General features: G+C 41.8%; 1 long non-coding RNA gene across 2 annotated transcripts; it reads left to right on the top strand.

Annotated features, from left to right (window-relative positions):
* Window positions 1–408: 408 nt before the first annotated feature.
* On the top strand, window positions 409–22,537 carry LOC138930974 (uncharacterized). Of its 2 annotated transcripts, XR_011446313.1 has the most exons (5): window positions 426–637; window positions 842–931; window positions 10,256–10,409; window positions 15,568–15,706; window positions 21,911–22,537. It is a non-coding gene; the product is annotated as an uncharacterized lncRNA (long non-coding RNA). The 2 variants fall into 2 exon arrangements; XR_011446312.1 differs by lacking the exon at window positions 15,568–15,706 and having other exon boundaries at window positions 409–637.
* The last annotated feature ends 425 nt before the right edge of the window (window positions 22,538–22,962 follow it).

The raw sequence follows: 22,962 nt of genomic DNA, 5'->3' as shown, positions 1-22,962 counted from the left end.
TTCCTATCCAGAAATGATTCTAGTCCCCTCTCCCCTCCACACACATGGAGAGAAAAGGTGCTGAAATCATAGGGTTAGAATTCATAGCGAAGCCCACCACCCCACCCCACCCCCCGCCCCCGGATCCTGTGGCAAATCCACATGAAGCTATTTGTGTAGGACCCTGACAGCTGTTACTCAGAAGCATAGTTCCTGAGAGCACAAAGAACATTTCTTTGAACCAAGTGAAACCTTAGTCCCTGGAACAACTGAAGGGTGTTTCCTTGCCTTGCCGGCGCAGGCTCCCTGTGGGGTGGGTCAGAGTCAGCCGAGCCCCGGCTTTTCTTTGTCTCTGGGTTTGTTACCGAGTCCCAGGGAGGACTCAGCCAAGGCCACCGCATGTCAGTCAAATGGTGGAGGGGGCGGGGCGGGGCGGGGCGGGGGGTGGGGGTGGCCGACTGCTGTACAGGGAATCAGAGGTTTTGTTTCCTCTCTGCCACGTCGAGAACAGCAGACCCCTGCAAGAGGTCTACGTGGAAATAGTCGTTGAGGATAAACAACTGTTCACGGCTGACAGCCATCACCGATCAGCCCCGACAGGGCTCCCTTCTCCTACTTCCTGGAATTGTATTCCTTGGCTGGGAGAGGAGCAGATGGTGTAAGTTCATTTGCAGCTTTGGAATGAAGGCTTTCCCCTCTCCCACCTTTTTAAATAGAAAAACGAATGGATTCCACACGGTCTGCTGCCCAAGTCTCTGCTAAATTTTATCAAGCCTTTGTATGGTTCGCATGTCGCCTCGTGATCCAGATCTCAGTCATAAACAAATAAGCCTATCGGAACCTCTGATCCTTTCCTTCCCAGAAATCGGATGAGTCACCAGCTCCTCAACCTCCCACTTGCAGAAGCCAGTGAGAGCGGAGCTAACCGGACTCTGCCCTGAGGGAGAAGCAGGTGAGACCTTTGACCCCTGCCTCCTCGGCAGTCTTCTGGCCTTTCCAGAATGGGGTTCCAGTCCCAGGAGGGGGTAGGGGAGCTCTGTTCGTGACTGGAAGAGTTAAGAGGACTTCTCCTAAGAGGGCCAAGAAACTTCCCAGAGTTTTGAGGAAATGAGGCCACCCAGGTTTTCGGGCTGTGTCCCCAGCACCGTGTCCTAGGGATAGAAGCCGTTCAAGAAAGGGCTTTGAACTGGAGGGAGAAATCCATGGGGGAGCTCATGGTACACCTTTTTTTAAAAAAAGGAAATTATTTATTGGGCTCTGTCGGGTCTTAGTTGCCTGCAGCACATGGAGTCTGTTGCGTCATGTGGGATCTTTCACTGAGGTCACGTAGTCTGACCAGGGATCAAACCCACAACCCCTGCACTGCAAGGTGAATTCCCAACCACTGGACCACCAGGGAAGTCCCCAAGGTGCACCTTCTATTCCCTCGAGCTTGCTTAGGGTCAGCCCTCCAACTTCATCCAGCCCCAGACCAGACTTGGGGGACAGTGAGAACTGGACTCTGAATGCATCCACACTGACCTTCCAGAAGCTTCGGTTGGGGGCACGTTCCAGGCCTCAATCCATAGCAGCATCAGTGGATTGGAACTGCCTTGTTCCTTACCAGGTGCCCTGCCCACCCAGTTTGGTGGGTTGGGGGCCACTCTGTCCCCAGGGGGCAGTTTCTAGCCTGGCACTAGCATCCCCCCACCTGGCGATGATAACCCTCAGACTCTAGGGCATCGTCCAGAATGTTGATGGTTGGCAGATGGCTCTGGAAAATGACCAAGGTTAAAAAAATAACTAAACAGTGCCTCCCATCCTGCCACCCCAACTCCCCTCCTGGCTATATGTAAAGGGGGACAGAGCCTCCTGTTTCAGGAATTTAATTCATTGGCTAATATTGCAAGCTCAAGATAGAGGACCTCTCAGCCATTCCTCCGCCCTGAGGGCAGTGCTGTCCTGCCTCCAGGGAGGCAGTGGCACTTCGGCAGGTCTCCGTGTCTCAGGCTGATGTTCCTTTGCTAGCCTGAGGTTGTCAATGAAAAGAAAAGAAGATAATGTAGGGGAACTCTCAGGACTGCTGCAATGTTCTATAATTTCATCTACCCAGGTGGGGTAGACATGTGGCAGAATTCACTGAGCTGGTCACTTAGGATTTCTGCACTTTGCTACATATAAATCATATATCTGAAAAGAAGTATTGTTGGACTGAGAAAGAACAGAAAAACAAGACAACAGATGTGCAAAGGTACTTTGTAAACCATTTGTCTCATGGATTTTTAAAACTTTTTAGTGAAGTATAGCTACTATCCTGACTTCTAATATCAGGGATTCGTTGGTCTCCCTTTGCGCTTCATATAAACAGATCATTCAGTATGAACTCATGCTTGTTTGCCTTTTCCTTCCATATGATGAGACTCATCCATGTGATACCAATAGCTTGTTCATTCTTGTTACTATATAGTATTCAGTTGTGTGAAGACACCAACCCTTTCTCTGTTCCATGTTGGTGGCAGGTATTTGGGTAGTTTCTAGCTGGGGGCTGTTCCAGAGTGCTCCTGTGAACATTTTTATCTTTGGGTAGACAACCATTTGCCTTTCTATTGGGTCTATACCTAGGAGCGGAATTGCTAGGTCAGGGAACGTATATATTCAGTTTGGATAGATATGTATTGTTAATTACTAAAGGACAATCCTGCACCGTTCTCTTCACCAAAATAATTCAACATACAAAGCTTTAAATGAGCCCCTTACATCGATTTCACATAAAAAACGGTCACCTACCACCCCAGCACCATTCTGGAGCTCAGTATTTGTGCCAGCAGCATAGATTTACTTGTCTAGCCTCTATCCCTACTGCTGACACCAGTGGACACCAGTGATGCTTGTTCAACAAGGCCCCATTTCCATATGTCACCATATCGAGGGTTTAGGGTTTCAATATATGAATGGTGGGGACAAGGTCAGGCAACAGTTCAGCCAGGAAAATCCTGTTCATTTCTGTGCTGGGTCAGAGTTATGGAGGAGACAGGTAGGGGGTGGGGGGCAGGCCACCTGAGCATGGCCAGGGCAGGACATGGAGCAGAGAGGAATCTTCCAGTAGGAGGAGCGGCTGTATAGCCTCCTTTCTTCCATTAGCTGGGGCTTCCCAGATGGCACTAGTGGTAAAGAATTGCAGTGGCCTGCCAATGCAGGAGCCACAGGAGATGAGGGTTTGATCCCTAGGTCAGGAAGATCCCCTGGAGGAGGAAACAGCAACCCACTGCAGTATTCTTGCCTGGAGAATCCCATGGACAGAGGAGCCTGGTGGGCTACAGTGGCAAAGAGTTGGACACAACTGAGTGACTGAGCACACACACACACACATTTAGCTGGTTCACCACTGTGTCCCCAGCATCTGTAAGCAAAAGCTCTGGCATGCAGTGTGTGCCCCATAAATGTTGCTTTTAGAATCTATTCTTATGGGAATTCTCAGGCAGACAAAAACTGAGAGACTGGTGCAATGAGCTCCTATATTCCTATCACCCAACTTCAACATCATCTGGCCCATCTAATATCACCTACCGGCTGTAGGAATCAGCATTCCAAGGACAGCAAATAGCATGTAAAAGACACGGAGACATGAAGACTACATGATGTATGTGTTCGGCCTCCAAAGGGTTAAAGGGTGACCAGATCCAGGAGCGGAATCCTGGGGGAGTGGTGGTCCCTGTGACCGTTCCATCTCTGGCCTGCATCACCCTGATCTCATCTTTTCCCACAACATATACTAAGAGCCTACCAAGGGCCATCCCTGAGAGGGGTCACAGGGCAGCTCCACTTCTCTGACTATCTAGAGAGAGACCAATAGGGGGAAACTAGCAATATGCCATGATAGTGCTCGGACAAGGAGGCTGTAGGCATCTGACCAGGCTTGGCAGTCAGGAAAGGACTCTTGGAAGGAGTGATATTTTGTGATGGGTATTCTCCATTTGCCCCCAGATCCATTCTATGCTTGGAAGCTGACCTTTAACAGACTTCAGCAACCAAGCTCCCTTGCCTCTCTGGCTTCTAGGTGATCCAGCTCATCAGAAAAACAGGCAGGAGACTGAGGTGGAAAAAAAAAGAAATTGGAGTCTCCATTCTTCTTTGTTTTATGCCCCACTGTAGTTCTGGCAGTGCCAGAACCATTTGTGGCCATGGCTTCTGTCAAGTGGCCCCTTTTCATGGCTTCAGCTCCTGCCAGAGCATCATTGCCTCCACCTACCCCTTCAGATCTATGGGTGTTAATGGCTTCCTGCTGTTGCTAGTTGCTGGGTGCCTCAATATCCCCTGTTAATTCCTTTCATCCTGCCAACACCTTTGCAAATGGTCCCTTCAATTAAAAAAATATATATCTCTGACTCCCCTGCTGGTCCAGTGGTTAGGAATCCGCCTGCCAATGCAGGGGACATCGGTTTGATCCTTGATCTGGGAAGACTCCACATGCTTCAGAGCAACTAAGCCCGTGCAGCACAACCACTGAGCCCATGTGCCCCAACTACTAAAGCCCAAACGCCCTAGAGCGTGATCCTCAACAAGAGAAGCCACTGCAATGAGAAGCTGGCACACTACAAGGAAGAGTATTCCCACTCGCTGTAACTAGAGAAAGCCCACGTGCGTCAGTGAAGACCCAGCACAGACAAATTTTTTAAAAAATCTCAAAAGTTCTGCATCAAGAAAGTAAGGAAGTGCTTGCGAAAGGATGGAAGAATGTTGAAAGGGCACTAAAGTCCACCTTTTATCCCCCCCCCCACCCTCTGTTATTTATTTTTTTTGGCCGGGCCATGCAGCTTATGAGATCTTAGTTCATGACAAAGGATTAAACTTGCTCCCCCTGCAATGGAAGCATGGATTCAACCACTGGGGCCACTGGGGACGCCCCTGAAAGAGCTCTTAACGGCCAAAGTTAGAACGATTTGAAGAACAAACTAAATAATGACAGTATTGAATTATATCCTATCGAATAAAATAAATATCCAGGAGTCCATCCTAATAGTAATAACTGAATTAATGAATAAATGGGACTTCCCTGGTGGTCCAGAGGTTAGGACTCTGCACTTTCACAGTCGAGGGTGTGGGTGTGATCCCTGGTTGGAGAAATAGGATCCCACAAGCCAAGGGGTGTGGGCAAAACAATAAATAAATGAGGGAGAAGAGACAGCTCTTCCTTGCAGGAGAATTCCAATTAATAAATGTAAAAGGAACGAGGGGAAATACGAACAACACACAACACAGTAATAACAGTGGCGGGCAAGATCCACTGATGGATGCTAAAAGCCGAGAGCACAGAGAAGGCAATGGCAACCCACTCCAGTTCTCTTGTCTGGAAAATCCCATGGACGGAGGAGCCTGGTAGGCTGCAGTCCATGGGGTCACACACAGTCACACATGACTGAAGTGACTTAGCAGCAGCAGCATATTCCAAACATCACAATTCTCCCCCTTCTTACTGTTCTCAGGAATAATCTGATCCAGGACCAGGACCACCTCTTCAAATGACTGTATTTATAAAGAGTTTTGGAGCTGCACTGAAACATCTGTAATAGTTAAACCAACCTGATTTTCTTTTCTTTTTTTTTTTTTTGAATTGAGTTCCCAAGGTACCTTATTAAAGATCTTTCAGAAAGCTCCAAAAAATAAATAAATAAAAGCCAAGAGCAAAAGTGTGAAGGGAAACAGGATAGACACATAGTTTCAAACTATCTTCTCCAAGATATTTATTAATAACCAAGGAGGAAATAGTAAATTTCAATGGAGAAACACAGCACAAACCACCTTAACATCATCAGTAATGAGACACATTAATATCCTGTATCCCCAGATATGGTGAAAGGAGCATAGCATCATTGTGTGGATTCTTGCTAAAAAATGCATAACCTCAGTCGAACCACAAGAAAACATCAGACAAACCTGAACGGAGAGATATTCCACAAAATACATGACCAGTACACTTTAGAGGCATCAACGAAAGACAAGGGAAGAACCGTCAGAGATTGGAGGAGACTGAGATATAAGGACTAAATGCAATGAGGAATCCTGGGTTGGATCCTAAAACAGTAAAATAATATTGGTTTTTTAAAAAAGGTGAAATTTGAATTAATTTCATAGATTTTTGTTTTGCTATTATTCTTTGTTTTTATTGAGGTAATATTGGTCTCTAACATTATGTAAGTTTCATGTGTGCAACATTCCTACTTCGGTATACCCTGCAGTATGCTCACCACCAAAAGTTTAGCTTCCATGTGTCATCCTATAGCTGATCCCCTTTACCCATTTTTGCCCTTCCCCAACCCTACCCCTTCCTCTCTGGTAATCACTCCTTGGTTCTCTGTATTTACATATTTATTTTTGTTTGGTTTGTTTGTTCTTTTTTTTGTTTTTTTGGACTCCACAAATAAGTGAAATCACACAGTACGTCTTTCTCCATCTGACTTATTTCACTTAGCCAGATACCCTCAACATCAATCCAGTGTTGTCATTAATGGATAACAGTTCATCTTTTTTATGGCTGAGTGTTGATTATTATATTAATCAGGTTGTACATTACATCCCTTGGTATTTACTTATAACTGGTAGTGTGTGTGTACCTTTTGACCACTGTCATCCAATTCCCCGTCCACCCTACCTGCTGCTTCTGACAACCACAAATCTGATCTCTTTTTCTATGAGTTTGTTTTTGAAATATAATTGATCTGCTACACTGTTAGTTCCTGTTACACAACATAGTGATTTGATATTTCAAATGATGATTACCATGGTAAGTCTAGTTATGGTATGTCACCATACAAAAATATTACATAGTTATTTTCCCCACACTGTGCATTTCATACCCGTGACTCATTTATTTCACAACTGAAAGTCTGTACTTCTTAATCTCCTTCACCTAATTTTTTCCTGTCCCTACCCTCTCCCCTTTGGCAACCATCTGTTTCCCTGTATCTATAACTCTATTTCTGTTTTGTTATGTTTGTTCATTTGTTCTGTTTTTAATTTTTTATTTTATTTTACTTAGCCATTCTTTTGTGTGTGTGTGTGTGTGTTTTGTTTTGTTTTTTTTTTGGCTGTGCTGGGTGTTTGTTACTGCATGCTCTTTTCTCTAGTTGCAGTGAGGCGGGGCTAATCTCTAGTTGTGGTGCCCCGGCCTTTCATTGCAGTGGCTTCTCTTGTTTCAGAGCACAGGTTCTAGGCCACTCAGGCTCCAGGAATTGTGGCATGTAGGCTCAGTAGTTGCGATTCCTGGGCTCGAGAGCACAGGCTCAATAGTTGTGGCTCACAGGCTTAGTTGCTTTGCTGTATGTGAGATCTTCTCAGACGAGGGATCAAACCCGTGTCTCCTGCTTTGGCAGGTGGATTCTTTACCACTGAGCCAACAAGGAAGCCCTGTTTGATTTTTTAGATTCCACATACAAGTAAAAACATGCAGTAGTTTTGATTTGCATTTCCCTAATAATTAGTGATGTTGAACATCCTTGCATGTGCCTGTTGGCCATCTGTATGTCATCTTTGGAAAAATGTTTACTCAGCTTCTCTGCCTATTTTTTAATTGGGTGTTTTGTTGTTGTTGTTGCTGTTGCTAAGATTCACAGCATCACACTGAGCTTAAATTCCTGGTTTTGATCATTGTATTGGGTTGGCCAAAAAGTTCGTTCAGGTTTATGTACACTATTAGAACCAGGAGAAGCTGAGTGAAGGATATGTAGAAAGTCTTTGTCCTTTTTTGTGTGACATGTTTGTAAATCCAAATTCAAAATAAAAACTTAGGTTCTGATTCTGGTTAAGATGATGGAAGAATTACTTTCAATCCTGCTTCTCTCACTAAATGCAACTGAAAATCCTGGGCTGAGTGTATGAAGCACCTTATTTGAGGACTGTGAAAAGAAAATGGTAGCAGGTAGACTGGGGATATATATCAGAACTCAAAGAATGGCCAATCCAGTGGTGAGATTCCTAGACTTTTTTTTTTTACCTCCCATATCTCCTGGCCTGGATTAAGACAGTACAAATCCCAGAATTGTATACCAGATGTGCAGCGAAAGATATTCACATAAGTGTTCTCTTTCTGGTTCATAGAATGGGAAGGGGAGCCCCAAATGATAGAGAAAGTGGAAAAATACCTTTTTTTCCCTCCAACTCCAAACCCCAAGCAAGTCCCACTTTCAAAGCTACAGTCCCATGGCAGCAGCAATGGCAACAGTGGCTGAGCAGGTACCTAAAATTTCTCTCTAACCAAAGGAATTCTCTCTAACTAGAGGAAATGTGGTACAAAGAACTCAGGAAATCACTGTTGCTTTTTGATTGTTTTGTCCTTCTTCAGCTTGACCGTGAAAACAGATAGAGGAAATTCCCTGGAGGTCCAATGGTTAGGATTCCTCGATTTCACTGCCAATGACGTGAGTTTGGTCCCTGGTCAAGGAGACCCTACAAGCCACACAGCCAAAAAAATGAAATGAGGACTTCCCTGGTGGTCCAGTGGTTAAGAATCAGCCTTGCAATGCAGGGGATACCGATTCAGCCCCTGGTTGGGGAAGATCCCACATGCCACAGAGCAACTAAGCCCATGCGCCACAACTTCTGGAGCCCTTGACCTGCAACTACTGAGCCCACGTGCCCAGAGCCGGTGCTCTACAACAAGAGTAGCCACTGCAATGAGAAACGCACACACCAAAACTAGAGAGTAGCCCCCAATCTCTACAACTAGAGAAAGCCCATACACAGCAATGAAGACCCAACACAGCCATAAATAAACAAATATTTTTTAAAATTAAAAATGAAATGAAATGAAAATTAAAAGAAAGCAAACTCTGTCACAGGAGCTATATGGCAGAGCCACGAGGCTAAGGCCCAGGCTTTCTAACCATAGGACCAGGATGGGGGTCCTCTTGGAGCTGAGGAATATAGAGTGATTGCAAAGAGAAGGGAAATTGAGAAAGGGATCACATAAAGTTGTGCGTAAAGTCCTGGACTCAAGCCCAAGCCCACATATATGGCCTTGACTCTAAAGAGTCAATACTGAAGATTTTGACGGCTAAGCTACGGAGCACAACGCTGTCTAGCGTGCAGACTGGCTCCCGGGTGGCCCACACATGGAGCAGATCTGAATAGCACTGCAAAATATTTCAAAACTAAACTGATATTGGAACCACAGCCTACAAAAGGAGAGGTCAGAACTTGGTGTCTAAACCTACCTGAAAGAAACAAACAAAAAAAAAAAATTAACATTTTCCATAGAATCTAAGCAAGACTCAGAGTCTGATAACATAACAGTCAAATGTCCAGGATATAACATGCCTTGGCATATGAAGAACCAAGAAAATCACAATAACTCACAAGGGAAAAGACAATCCATAGATACCAACCCTAAGGTGACCAAGGTGTTGGAAATGTCAGAAAACACTCTAAAACAGATAGTATAATCATGCTCCAAGGAGTATGAGCAAATACTCTTGGAATTATAAAAAGTGTCAGTAGGAAAAAAAAAATAGAAGCTACAAAAATAAACCAAGTAGAAGAAATTTTAGAACTTAAAAATTAGAATAACTGAAATAAGAAATACAAATTTGCTGGATGCGCTCAATAAAAATGGAGATAACAGAGAAGACTCAGTAACCTTGAAGATACATCAACAGAAATTATCTGATCTGAACAACAGAAGGAAAAAGATTTTTTTTTAAGTGAACTAGGACTTCCTGATGTCCAGTAGTTAAGAATCCACCTTCCAATGCAGAGGACTCAGGTTCCATCCCTGGTTGGGGAACTAAGATCCCACATGCCTCAGGGCAACTAAGCCAGTGTGCCACAACTACTGAGCCTGTGCACTGAAACCAAGACCCTACACAGCCAAAAAATAAAATTAATGACTTAAAAAAAAACAAACCCAACATCCAGGATTTGACCAAAGGTGTAAGATTCATGTCATTGGAGTCTGAAGTAGAAAGGAGAAGCATGATGCAGAAAAAAATAGTTGAAGAAATAAATTGGAAATTTTCCCAAATTTGAAGGAAGACATGAGCATAAAGATTCAAAACGATTGAAAAAAAAAATTATAAACTCAAAGAAATAAATCCCAGACACACAACCAAACTTCTGAAAAGCAAAGACAAAGAAAAAAAATTAAAGCAAAGAAAAACAATTCATTGCATACAAAGGAATAATGATTCAAATGACTAGATATTTCTCATCAGAAACCATAAGGCCAGAAGTTTAAAAATAACATTTTTAAGTGCTGAAAAATTTGTCAACTCAGAATTCTATATCTTGTGAAAATATCTTTCAGAATGTAGGCAAAATAAAGACATTCTCAGATGAAGAAAAGCTAAGAGAATATGCCACTGTGAGTCCTGCTCTAAAAAGAAGTTCTCTAGACAGAAAGTAAATGATACCAGAAGGAAATATGAAATTTTACAAATGAAAGAAAAGAAAGAAAAATGGTAAGTATCTAAGTAAATATGATAGAGTTTTTCCTCCTAAGTTCTTTAAAATACATATGACATTTGAATGCAAAAATTGTAATGCTTCCTACAGGAGTTTTAATGTACATAGATGTAATACATACAATAACTAAAACATAAAAAAGAGTAAATGGTCTTATATGATGGGAAGGTTTCCACACTCCTTTTGGAGTAATAAAATATTAGTGAAAAGTTATGTATATGTATAATAATCCCTAGAGCAACCATTTAAAAAACTATATAGTGGGGGACTTCCCTGATAGTCCACTGGCTAAGACTCCAAGGTCTGATCCCTGGTCAGCGAACTAGACTCCACATTCCACAACTAAGACCTGGTGCAACCAAATACATAAATAAAAACCTACACAATGAAATAGAGTAAAAAAAAAATCCAATTAATAAATTAAACAAATGTTTAAAAATATTCCCAGAATCCAAAAGAAGGCAGAAAAGGAAAAACGGGGGAATAAAAAGGCATGGGGAAAAACAGAAAACAAAATAATAACATGATGGTTCTAAATCTAATATATCAATAACTACATTAAATGTAAGTGATTTTTTAATGTAGTGGATTAAACTCTACAATAAAAAGACAGAAATTTATAGGATAAATTTCTTAAAATGACCCAACTGTTTGCTATCTGCAAGAGACTCACTTTAGATCTAGGCATACAAATAGACTGAAAGTGAAAGGATGGAGAAAGATATTCCATGAATATAATAACCAAAAAGAGCGTAGAGGTGACTGTAATTAAGTCAATCAGAGAAGGCCAAATACTGTATGATTCCACTTACGTGAGGAACCCGGAATAGCGAAATCTGTAGAGGCAGAAAGTAGAACAGTGGTTGGGGGAGGGGGAAATGGGAAGTTACTGTTTTAGAGGTACAGAGTTTGTTTTGCAAGATGAACATTTCAGAGATGCATGGTGGTGATGGCTGCACAACAACATGAATGAACTTAATACCAGTTCACTTCAGTTCAGTTCAGTCGCTCAGTCATGTCTGATTCTTTGCGACCCCCATGGACTGCAGCATGCCAGGCTTCCCTGTCCATCACCAACTCCCAGAGCTTGCTCATACTCATGTACATTGAGTTGGTGATGCCATCCAACCATCTCATCCTCTGTCGTCCCCTTCTCCTCCTGCCTTCACTCTTTCCTACCATCAGGGTCTTTTCAAATGAGTCAGCTCTTTGCATCAGGTGGCCAAAGTATTGGAGTTCCACCTTCAGCATCAATCCTTCCAATAAATATTCAAGACTGATTTTAGGATTGACTGGTTAGATCTCCTTGCAGTCCAAGGGACTCTTTACCAGCTGAGCCACCAGGGAAGCCCTAGTCCAAGGGACTCTTAAGAGTCTTCTCCAACACCACAATTCAAAAGCATCAATTATTCGGTGCTCAGCTTTCTTTATAGACCAACTCTCACATCCATACATGACTACTAGAGAAACCATAGCTTTGACTAGACAGACCTTTGTTGGCAAAGTAATGTCTCTGCTTTTTAAATATGTTGTCTAGGTTGGTCATGGCTTTTTTACCAAGGAGTAAGCGTCTTTTAACTTCGTGGCTGCAGTCACCATCTGCAGTGATTTTGGAGGTCCTCAAAAATAAAGTCTGTCACTGTTTCCATTGTTTCTCCATCCATTTGCCATGAAGTGATGGGACTGGATGCCATGATCTTAGTTTTCTGAATGTTGAGTTTTAAGCCAACTTTTTCACTCTCCTCTTCCACTTTCATCAAGGGGCTCTTTAGTTCGTTTTCTGCCATAAGGGTGGTATCATCTGCATTATTTATTATCATCTGAGTTTGTTGGTATTTCTCCCAGCAATCTTGATTCCAGCTTGTGCTTTATCCAGCCTGGCATTTCGCATGATGCACTCTGCATATAAGTTAAATAAGCAGGGTAATAATACACAGCTTTGTATTCCTTTCCCGATTTGGAACCAGTCTGTTGTTCCATGTCCAGTTCTAACTCTTGCTTCCTGACCTGCATACAGATTTCTCAGGAGGCAGGTAAGGTGGTCTTGTATTCCCATCTCTTTAAGAATTTTCCACAGTTTGTTGTGATCCACACAGTCAAAGGCTTTGGTGTAGTCAATAAAGCAGAAGTAGATGTTTTTCTGGAACTCTCTTGCTTTTTTTGATGATCCAACAGATGCTGCCAATTTGATCTCTGGCTCCTCTGCCTTTTCTAAATCCAGCTTGAACATCTGGAAGTTCATGGTTCACGTACTGTTGAAGCCTGGCTTGGAGCATTTTGAGCATTACTCTGCTACTGTGTGAGATGAGTGCAATTGTGCGATAGTTTGAACATTCTTTGGCATTGCCTTTCTTTGGGATTGGAATGAAAACTGACCTTTTCCAGTCCTGTGGCCACTGCTGAGTTTTCCAAATTTGCTGGCATATTGAGTGCAGCACTTTCACAGCATCATCCTTTAGGATTTGAAACAGCTCAACTGGAATTCCATCACCTCCACTAGCTTTGGTCGTAATGATGCTTCCTAAGGCCCACTTCACATTCCAGGATGTCTGGCTAGTGTGAGCGATCACTCCATTGTAGTTATCTGGGTCATGAAGATCTTTTTTGTATAGTTCTTCTGTATATTCTTGCCACCTCTTCTTAATATCCTCTGTTTCTGTTAGCTCCATACCATTTCTGTCCTTTATTGTGCCCATGTTTGCATGAAATGTTACCTTGGAATCTCTTCTATTTCTTTACATTGATCACTAAGGAAGGCTTTCTTATCTCTCCTTGCATTCAAGGAGAACTCTGCATTCACATGGGTGTATCTTTCCTTTTCTCCTTTGCCTTTAGCTTCTCTTCTTTTCTCAGCTATTTGTAAGGCCTCCTCAGACAACCATTTTGCCTTTTTGCATTGCTTTTTCTTGGGGATGGTCTTGATCACTGCCTCCTGTACAATGTCATGAACCACCATCCATAGTTCTTCAGGCACTCTATGAGATCTAATCCCTTGAATCACTTCCACTGTATAATCGGAAGGGATTTGATTTAGATCATACCTGGTCTAGTGGTTTTCCCTACTTTCTTCAATTTAAGTCTGAATTTGGCAATAAGGAGTTCATGATCTGAGCCACAGTCAGCTCCTGCTCTTGTTTTTGCTGACTGTATAGAGCTTCTCCATCTTCGGCTGCAAAGAATACAAGAATATAATCAATCTGATTTCAGTGTTGACCATCTGGTGATGTCCATGTGTAGAGTCTTCTCTTGTGTTGCTGGAAGAGGGTGTTTGCTATGTCCAGTGCATTCTCTTGGCAGAACTCTATTAGCCTTTGTCCTGTTTCATTCTGTACTTCAAGGCCAAATTTGCCCATTACTCTAGCTATCTCTTGACTTCCTGCTTTGCATTCCAGTCCCCTATAATGAGAAGGACATCTTTTTTGGGTGTTAGTTCTAGAAGGTCTTGTAGGTCTTCACAGAACCATTCAACTTCAGCTTCTTCAGCATTACTGATTGGGGCATAGACTTGGATTACTGTGATATTGAATGATTTGCCTTGGAGATGAACAGAGATCATTCTGTCGTTTTTGAGATTGCATCCAAGTACTGCATTTCAGACTCTTGTTGACTATGAGGGCTACTTCATTTCTTCTAAGGGATTCCTGCCCACAGTAGTAGATATAATGGTCATCTGAGTTAAATTCACCCATTCCAGTCCATTTTATTTCAGTGATTCCTAAAATGTTAATGTTCATTCTTGTCATCTCCTGTTTGACCACTTCCAACTTGCCTTGATTCATGGACCTAACATTCCAGGTTCCTATACAATATTGTTCTTAACAGCGAACCAGTGAGCTCACCTAAAAACGGTCAAGATGATCAATGTTATGTTTATGTGTATTTTCCCCACAATTAAAAAAAAGTGTTATTAAATTTTTTTAAAGAGAATGAAAAGCAAGCTACAGACTGCAGAAAAAATATCTGTAATGCACATATCCAACAAAGGACCTCTATCCAGAATAAATCAATAACTCTTAATACTCAACAATAAGAAAACAAACCAGTTTTTGAAACAAGCAAAAGGTTTAAACAAACAGAAAATATATATATGGTAAATAGGCCCATGACTAAATGGTCAACATCATTAACAATTAGGGAAAAGGAAAACAAAAGCACCAGGAGATACATAGTATTAAAATAGCTAAAACACATTGCATATAGAATGGATAAACAACAAGGCCCTACTGTATAACACAGGGAAGTGTATTCAATATCCTGTGATAACCCATAATGAAAAAGAATATAAAAAAGAATGTATACATATGTATAACTGAATCACTGTGCTGTACAGCAGAAATTAGCACATTGTAAATCAACTATACTTCAATAAAATAATTTTTTTAAAAATAGGGATGAAAATTTAAAATGTGTAGAGAAAGAATGGCTAAAATTAAAAAAAAAACATACAACAGCAAGTGCTAGTCATGCAATGACATGGAAGGGTGGCTACTCTCAGATGTTACTGATGGGAGTTCACAATGGAAAACAGTTTGACAGTCTCATAAAATTAAATGTGTACTTATCACATGACCCATCAATCTGACTTGTAGACATTTACCTGTAGAAACATAGAACTTATTTCTGCAGAAGAAGTTGTATAGGAATGTTTATAGCAGTATTATTCATAATCACCAAAACATGGAAACCATCCAAATGCCTTTCAACATGTGAATGGAGAAAATAACTGCGGTACGTCCATACAACAAACTATTTGCTCAGCAATAAAAGGAGAGGAATGATCTGTTAATGCATGCAATAATATGATTGAATCGCTAAGGTACGCTGAGTGAAAGAAGCGAGTTTCTAAAGGTTATATACTCTATGGTTTCATTTATATACCATTCTCAAAAAGATAAAACAATAGTACTAGAGAACAGATAGGGGTTGCTGGGGAGGTAAGGGTGAGGGGAGGGTGTGACTTATAAAATAATACCTTTGGGGAGCGTTTCAGGATGATGAGACTATTCTATATCCTGATTGTGGTGGTTACACAGGTCTATACACATGTTAGAACTCAGAGCTGTACACCCTTAAAAAAGTCAATCTTACTGCATGTAAATTGTTTTCATGTTGCCAAGTGTGCTTCTGGGTTGTTTTTTTTTTTTTTTTCCCCAGGCCCCAGATGGATCCAATCACTAAAGAGATTTGGAGGATGTAAATTAGCCAGAGGAAGGGGAGGAAGTGTTTCTGACAGAACAGCATGTACAAAAGGCAGGAAGTGAGACAAAGACCCGGCAGGATCAGAAAAAGAAAGGTGGTTCAGTGTGACTGGAGTCAAGGGAATGATGAAAAAAAAATTTTTAAGAGTTAGGAAAGATGAAGCAGGAGCCATGCGATGTCAACACATTAGGAATCTGGGTTTCCATGAGGGCAACAGGGACCCACTGGAGTTGTGGCTCACGGGCTTAGTTGAAAGTGAAAGTTGCTCAGTAGTGTCCGACTCTTTGTGACCCCATGGACTATACAGTCCATGGAATTCTCCAGACCAGAATACTGGAGTGGGTAGCTGTTCCCTTCTCCAGGTGACCTTCCCAACCTAGGGATCGAACCTAGGTCTCCCACACTGCAGGCAGATTCTTTACCAGGTAAGCCACAAGGGAAGCCCAATGGGCTTAGTTACCCCTCAGCATATGGGATTTTCCCAGACCAGGGATTGAACCTGTGACCACTGCATTGGCAGGCGAATTCTTAACCGCTGGACCATGAGGGAAGTCCAGGGACTTTTTTTTTTTAAGTCTTACCCATCACCCAACTTCAACCACTATCACCTCATGGCCAATCTTGCTTAATCTCTACCCTGACCCACTTTCCCCTTTGATTATTTTGAAACAAATCCCAGACATCATTTCATTGTTAAAAATGTATCTCTAAAAGGTAAGGAGCCCCTCTCAAAAATAACTGCATTACCATTATCACAACTACTGCAATTCCTAATATCAGGGTGCTTGTAAGAACTAGCAAGTTCAATGACTCAAAGAGAGAATTTTATCTTTATCATCTGAGCCACCAGGGAAGACCTTAAAACAAGAGTGATGGTCATTATCACAGAGTCATTGGCTGTGGATGACTTGCTATTGGTTTTTCCATGTAGCAGGCTCACCTCTGTCCTAGTGGAACTATGATGACACAGTATCATTGCTCTCCATATCCCTGGGAGGAGTGTGTATATGTGTGTTGTCTTTTTAAAAAATATACAGCTAGAGTTTTAAAACAAGGAACTTTATAATATTTGCAGAAGGGTCATGTAAATAATATCTCATATGATGGAAAATATTTGTGTCATGAGAGATCATTGGATGTGTCCTTTTCCACTAGCATACAAGTTCTTTTATGTCTCAATTTTTTATTTAGAAAAAAATTAAACCTGCCGAAGACTTACAAATATAGCAGCCCAAAGGATGGAGAATGAGATACACAGGGATTTATGTTTCTTATGTAAAAAGAGGTCCAGAGAAAGACAGCTCAGGCTGGGGCACTGGCCTCACCGGGTCATCTAGAATACAGGCTGGCTTATCTTCCACTCCACCATTGTCAGCATATATTTTTGTCCTCATGGTTGCAGAAGAGTTCCTGCCTCTCTGGGTGTTATGCTCCAAGTTCTAAGAGAGAAAAAAAATAGTAGAGCCAAAAGTCTTCTCATGAGGTTTTGTTGGGGAAGGGGCGCTCAGCTTAGGGACTTTCTACCTACATTGACCAGAACTGGGGGATAAGGTGATTCAAGCTGCAAGGGAGGCTGAGGAGCCAAATATTCTTAGAGAAGTACATCCATCCTGAGCCAAACTGGAGTTCTGTTAGTGAGGAGAGCAGAGAGGGATGTGTCACCGATGGAGAGAGGATGGAGGCAGAAAGACAGCTGTTTCTGTGGTCTGAGCTGAAGGCAGGAAGGAAGGGAAGGGACCACAAACGTGAGCAGTGTTCAGAAACGATGAGGCAGCTTTGGGTGACCAGCTGGTGGAGAGAGGTAGTGAAATAAGTTGTCAGGGTGATTCTGAGCTTTCTACCCTGGGAGAGTAGAGGAAGGATGGGGGTTTGGGGGGGTAAGGTTTTATTTGTGACAGTTGTGACTGTTTACTATTAGATATCCATTGATATCATGGGATCATAATATGATAATTTACATACATTGTCCCCTTAATTATCACAGGCTAAGTGTATGGGCAGGTACTGTTATTCCTACTTCACGCTAAAGAAGCTGTGATTCAGAGGTTAAGGTACTTGCTGAAGGTCACAGTTAGTGGGGTGGTGTTCTCTTGCATATAAAGAGACAACATCTTGGTTTTAGAAAGTGAAAGTGGTTTCATGCTATAGATCTTTGCATGGAGGGAAGGCAGTAGGGGAGGATGGCCCTCAACATATGAGTGTCAAGGTAACCAGGAAGCATCTGGCAAGCATGTACCGCATCTAGTGACCAGGAGACAGTGGAAGCACAGCCCTCTGTGACCTGTCCCCCACTAGCTGGAAGTGCAACCAAAGAAGAGTCATCAGCCTCAGTGGCTCCTGCCGGCACCTTTCCTAGGCAAGGTACTGGCCCAGGGTCCTGTCTGAGATTGCACATCTCTCCTTTAGGGCTTGCGTGGAACTTTTATTAGTTAGCTAGCAATGTCAGGGTAGGCCTCTCTGAAGAGGCAGCATTTGAGTTAAGACCTGAATGAGGAGGAGACAGCCATGAGTAAAAAGGAGGATCTAGCCGAAAGGATGATGTTGGCATGGTTAGGGGTTGGAACGTTGGTATGATATTAATAGGAGCAGGGTGGATGGGAAGTTGGGAGGAACCTAATCAGGTAGCGATCAGAAACCATAAAGGAGGCAGGGAGACCAGTTAAGGAGGCTGTTAGAATAGTTCTGGTGAGAAAGGAAGTTATCTTGGACCAAGATTTTAGCAGCTAGGAAATATAGTGGAAGAAGATACTCCATTTATAACAGTGACAAATAATAACATAAAATACCTAAAAATAAACATCACATAAAATGTAAAAGATCTTCATTTCAAAAAACCTAACAAATGTTTAGACCTAAACTGTCATTTAAAAAATAATAATAATAAGCAAGAAGCATCTATACTCCAATAAAAATTAAACTATAGAAAATAAAAATAAGCAAGAAGAGAAAAATTAAACTCTAAAAGAACATTGATATTAAAGATATTAAACCATATCACAAAGCCTCAGCAATTAAAACTATGTGGATCTAGCACATGACATAAAAGGCCAGGGTTAACACAATAGAAAAATTTCAGAAGTAAGTCCATTGGTATAATGGGAGTTTCATATCTGAAAATTGTTAACTGTGTTGGAGACTGTTAGGTACCCTCCCAAATACATTCACGCCTTCTTTTCTACTAGTAGAATGTGCCCAGCTAAATTACAATTCCCAATCTTCCTTGTGGTTAGATGTGGCTATGTGATGAAGATTTTGCCAAAATGGCATGAGTAAAGTGATGTGTGCCACTTCTGTACTGACACATGAAAATATTGGTTAGTGTGCCTCCTCTGGGTTGTCTTTTTTCAGCTTATCTATAATGCAGGTTTATTTGAACCACACAGATGAGGACAATGCCCTAAATGAGGGGTTCTCACACGTAAGGGCATCAGAATCCCCTGGAGGGCTTGTTAAAACACAGATCACTGGACCCCATCTCCATTGTTTCTGAGTCAGCAGATCTGGGGTGGGCCCCAAGAATTTGTGTTTCTAACAAGTTCCCAGGTGATGTTGATGCTGCTGGAGTAGGGATCATGTTTTGAAAACTACTGCCCTAAAGGTAGAGGAATAAAAGGGAAGGAACTTCAATCCGAATGACTGAGGGCAACAGAGTCACCTACTGACCTATGAACATGAATTCTGTACTGGTAGGTAAGAGAAATCATTACTACCTTGTTTAAGTCATTGCATTTCAGAGCCTCTTTGTTACATTTTAACCCTATCCTAACTAATATAGCGTAGAAAAGACAGATACTTCAGTAGACGGTAACTGGGTCAAAAAGTAAAAAATGTTGGATCTATACACCATTATCATTCACCAAGATGAACTCCAAACAGATTAAAAAATTAATATATAAAATATAACCATAAGACATAGCCATAAAAATAGACATGTAACTATTATAAAAGAAGAAAACAGGGACTTCCATGGTGGTTCAGTGGTTAAGAATCTGCCTTCCAATGCACCGACGGGGGTTCAATCCCTGAATGGGGAACTAAGATCCCACATGCCCCAGGGCAACCAAGCCCAAGAGCTGCAGCTAGAGAAGCCAGAGGGTCAAAACAAAGAGCCAGCCTGCTGCAATCAAAACCCAATGCAGCTAAAAATAAACAAACAAAATAAAAATGTGTTTTTTAAAGAAGAAAACATAGAGGAATTCTTTGATAACATGTTGGAGTAGGAAAAAAATATGGAAAATATATGCTTCAGTTAGTATCTCCAGTACATCATTAAATAATAATTGTAAATTCTTCTGGTGTCTCCCCACCAACTATGATGCTGGAATAATGTTAAAGAATCTGTCTGCCAATGCAGGAGACACAGGTTCGATCCCTCATCCAGGAAGATCCCACATGCTGTGGAGCAACTAAGGCCATGGGCCACAGCTACTGAACTTGTGCACTAGAGCCTGGGAGCCACAGCTACTGAGCCGGTGCACTTTAGAGCCCATGCTCTGCAACAAGAGCAGCCACCGCAATAAGAAGCCTGCACGCTGCCACGGGAGAGTAGCCCCAGCTTGCTGCAACTAGAGAAAAGCCTCCAGCACAGCTGAAAATAATTAATTAAAAAGAGAATCCGGGAGAGAGGGCATTATGGATAATGCATTAACAGATGAGAGAGGGGATCCCCTGGTGGTCCAGTGGTTAAGACTCCTTGCTCCCAATGCAGGGGGCCTGGGTTCAATCCCTGGTCAGGGAACTAGATTATATAGGCTGCGACTAAAACCCCGTGCAGCCAAATAAATACTAAAAAGCAAAAAAAAGATGAGATTGCTAGGTTTTTGAAAAAGGCAGAAATAGATGAGAAAGGCACAAACAGAAGACTGGTCCTTAAACAAGAGCCCTTCATACTTCCTCTACGAGAAAGTAATAGAAAGCACGTGAGAGGAGAAAAAGCACAATAAGGCCAGGGATGATGCGAGTTCCTTTCTTAAGCTTTTAAGCAGATCTATTATCAAAACACAGCCTTATCTTCTAGTGCTACACACTTTTATTTTGGCTGCTTGATTAAAACATAGTAACCCTGTAGCTATGTCTAACTTATTGACATTACCATTCAAAACAAATCTCACTAGTTGTTTGATCTCCCCTAGTAGATTCTCAGCCCAGGTGGCATTAGTGGTAAAGAACCCGCCTGCCAATGCAGGAGACATAGGGATGCGGGATTGATCCCTGGGTTGGGAAGATCCCCTAGAGAAGGAAATAGTAACCCACTCCAGTATTCTTGCCTGGAGAATTCTATGTACAGAGGAGCCTAGGTGGCTGCAATCCATGGGGTTGCAAAGAGTCAGACGTGACTGAGGGAGTAACACTTTCAAGTCCTAAGTAGATAATGAAGGACAGGGAACCCTGGCATGCTGCAGTCCATGGGTCACAGAGAGTCACGGCACAACTAAGCAACTGAACGACAAAGTCCTAAGCAAGAAATGAGTAAGATCACTTGAGTTGCTGTGCTGCCAGATTTAATTTTTATCATCCTTAAATCTAAATTCCCGTCTCAGGATACTCGTTTGGTAAGAAACCAAAACAAAAAATAGTGTGAAGTTTCATTTTATAGATTTCTACTTTAACTCTGAAATTTGGAGGCAACTTATACATGTCCATGCAAGAAAATGAAAAAAGTCAGAAAAGAAAAAATGAGTAGGTAAAAGAAAAAAAAAAAATTAGTAGGTGAAGATCCAACTAGGGGTAAATGCCATAGACCTTGAGGGTGGGGTTGGCGGGGGGCGGGGGGTGGAGAGTGAAATCATGTAGTTTTCACACTGTTCAGAAGAGAAAAACATGTTTCTCAGAAGCAAAGCCTGTTTGTCACACTGATACCTGAGATAAACTTATCCCACAGGTCCTCTTATAAAATAAACTGTTAACACGGTAGATTTCTTTGAAATCCACAGACTAAACAGGACCATGAATTGCACTTGGCAGCTTGGGGGCCCCTTGTGAAAGACAAGGCTCTGCCTAAGTGTATGCCAACTAAAGCATGTCTACAGGAAGTCACCACAGTACATTCCAAGGACACAGTTCCTTGATGAAAACTGCCATTAAATTTTTAAAGTGTTATTAAAATTCTAGAACATTATGGTAATTAAATTCCAAGCATGCTGAGAATGAATATTGAAATAAGACTCCAAAGTACTCTCAAAATAATGAGTTTTAAGATGAAATTGAAAAGGTGTAAGGTTTCTTCCAAGTTTGGGATTAGCTGAATATTGCCATTTTGGAACAGGCAGTTACTAACTTACTTACTTGTCTCTAACAGGCACCCTTCCAGAAGATGCTTACTGGCTCAGAACAGGAAGGCCTGCATGAAATTTATACTTGCAGTTTTATGGTCATCTTCAGCAGGAGGGTTGATCCGAAATACCCAGGCTGCCATGACTAGCAACTGGACTCCTTAATATTCTTGTATGAATGTTCTCCACAAAATGTGGCATTTCATAGATAACTTGTACCATGGACATGTTTCAAAAGAGAAGCATGATCCTAGGATAAATAAATAGCAGTGTTCCATGTAAAAAGTATTAGATAATCTCCCGTTAGCTGGATATTCTGAATTCTCGACTTAAAAAAAAATGTTTTAACACTAATTCAAAAAGATACATGCACCTCAATGTTCAAGCATTATTTACAATTGCCAAGATAGGAGAGCAACCTAAGTGTCTATCAACAGATGACTGGATAAAGAAGACGTGTATATATAAACAATGGAAGACCATGCAGCCATAAAAAAGAATGAAAATTTGCCATTTGCAACAACACAGAAGAACCTGGAGGACATTAGTGAAATACTTCAGAGAAAGACAAATACTGTATGATACCACTTATAGTGTCTAAAAAATAAAACAAACCAGTGAATATAACAACAAAAAAAAAGAAACAAACAAAACCTCACAGATACAGAGAACCAGTGGGGAGAGAGAATGGAGGGCAAAATAGGGGTAGCAGATTAAGAGGAACAAATATGTATGAAATAAACAATATACAAGGGTATATTATACAACAAAGGGAATATAGCCAATATTTTATAACTGTAAACGGAATAGAACCTTTAACAATTATGAACCACTATTGTATACCTGAAACATACAATTATACCTCAACTAAAATTATACACACACACACACATGGGCTTCCCAAGTGGCTCAGTGGTAAAAATTCCACCTGTCAATGCAGGAGACTCAGGTTCAATCCCTGGATGGGAAAGACCCCCTGGAGAAGAAAATGGCTACCCACTCCAGTATTGCCTGGGAAACCCCATGGACAGAGGAGCCTGGCGGGCGCCAGTCCATGGTGTCACAAAGAGTCAGATAC

The sequence above is a fragment of the Ovis canadensis genome, chromosome X (assembly GCF_042477335.2).
Source record: "Ovis canadensis isolate MfBH-ARS-UI-01 breed Bighorn chromosome X, ARS-UI_OviCan_v2, whole genome shotgun sequence".
Taxonomy (NCBI): Eukaryota; Metazoa; Chordata; class Mammalia; order Artiodactyla; family Bovidae; genus Ovis; species Ovis canadensis.
The sequence above is the reverse complement of the archived record's forward strand: the minus strand, read 5'-3'. Positions and strand labels throughout refer to the sequence as shown.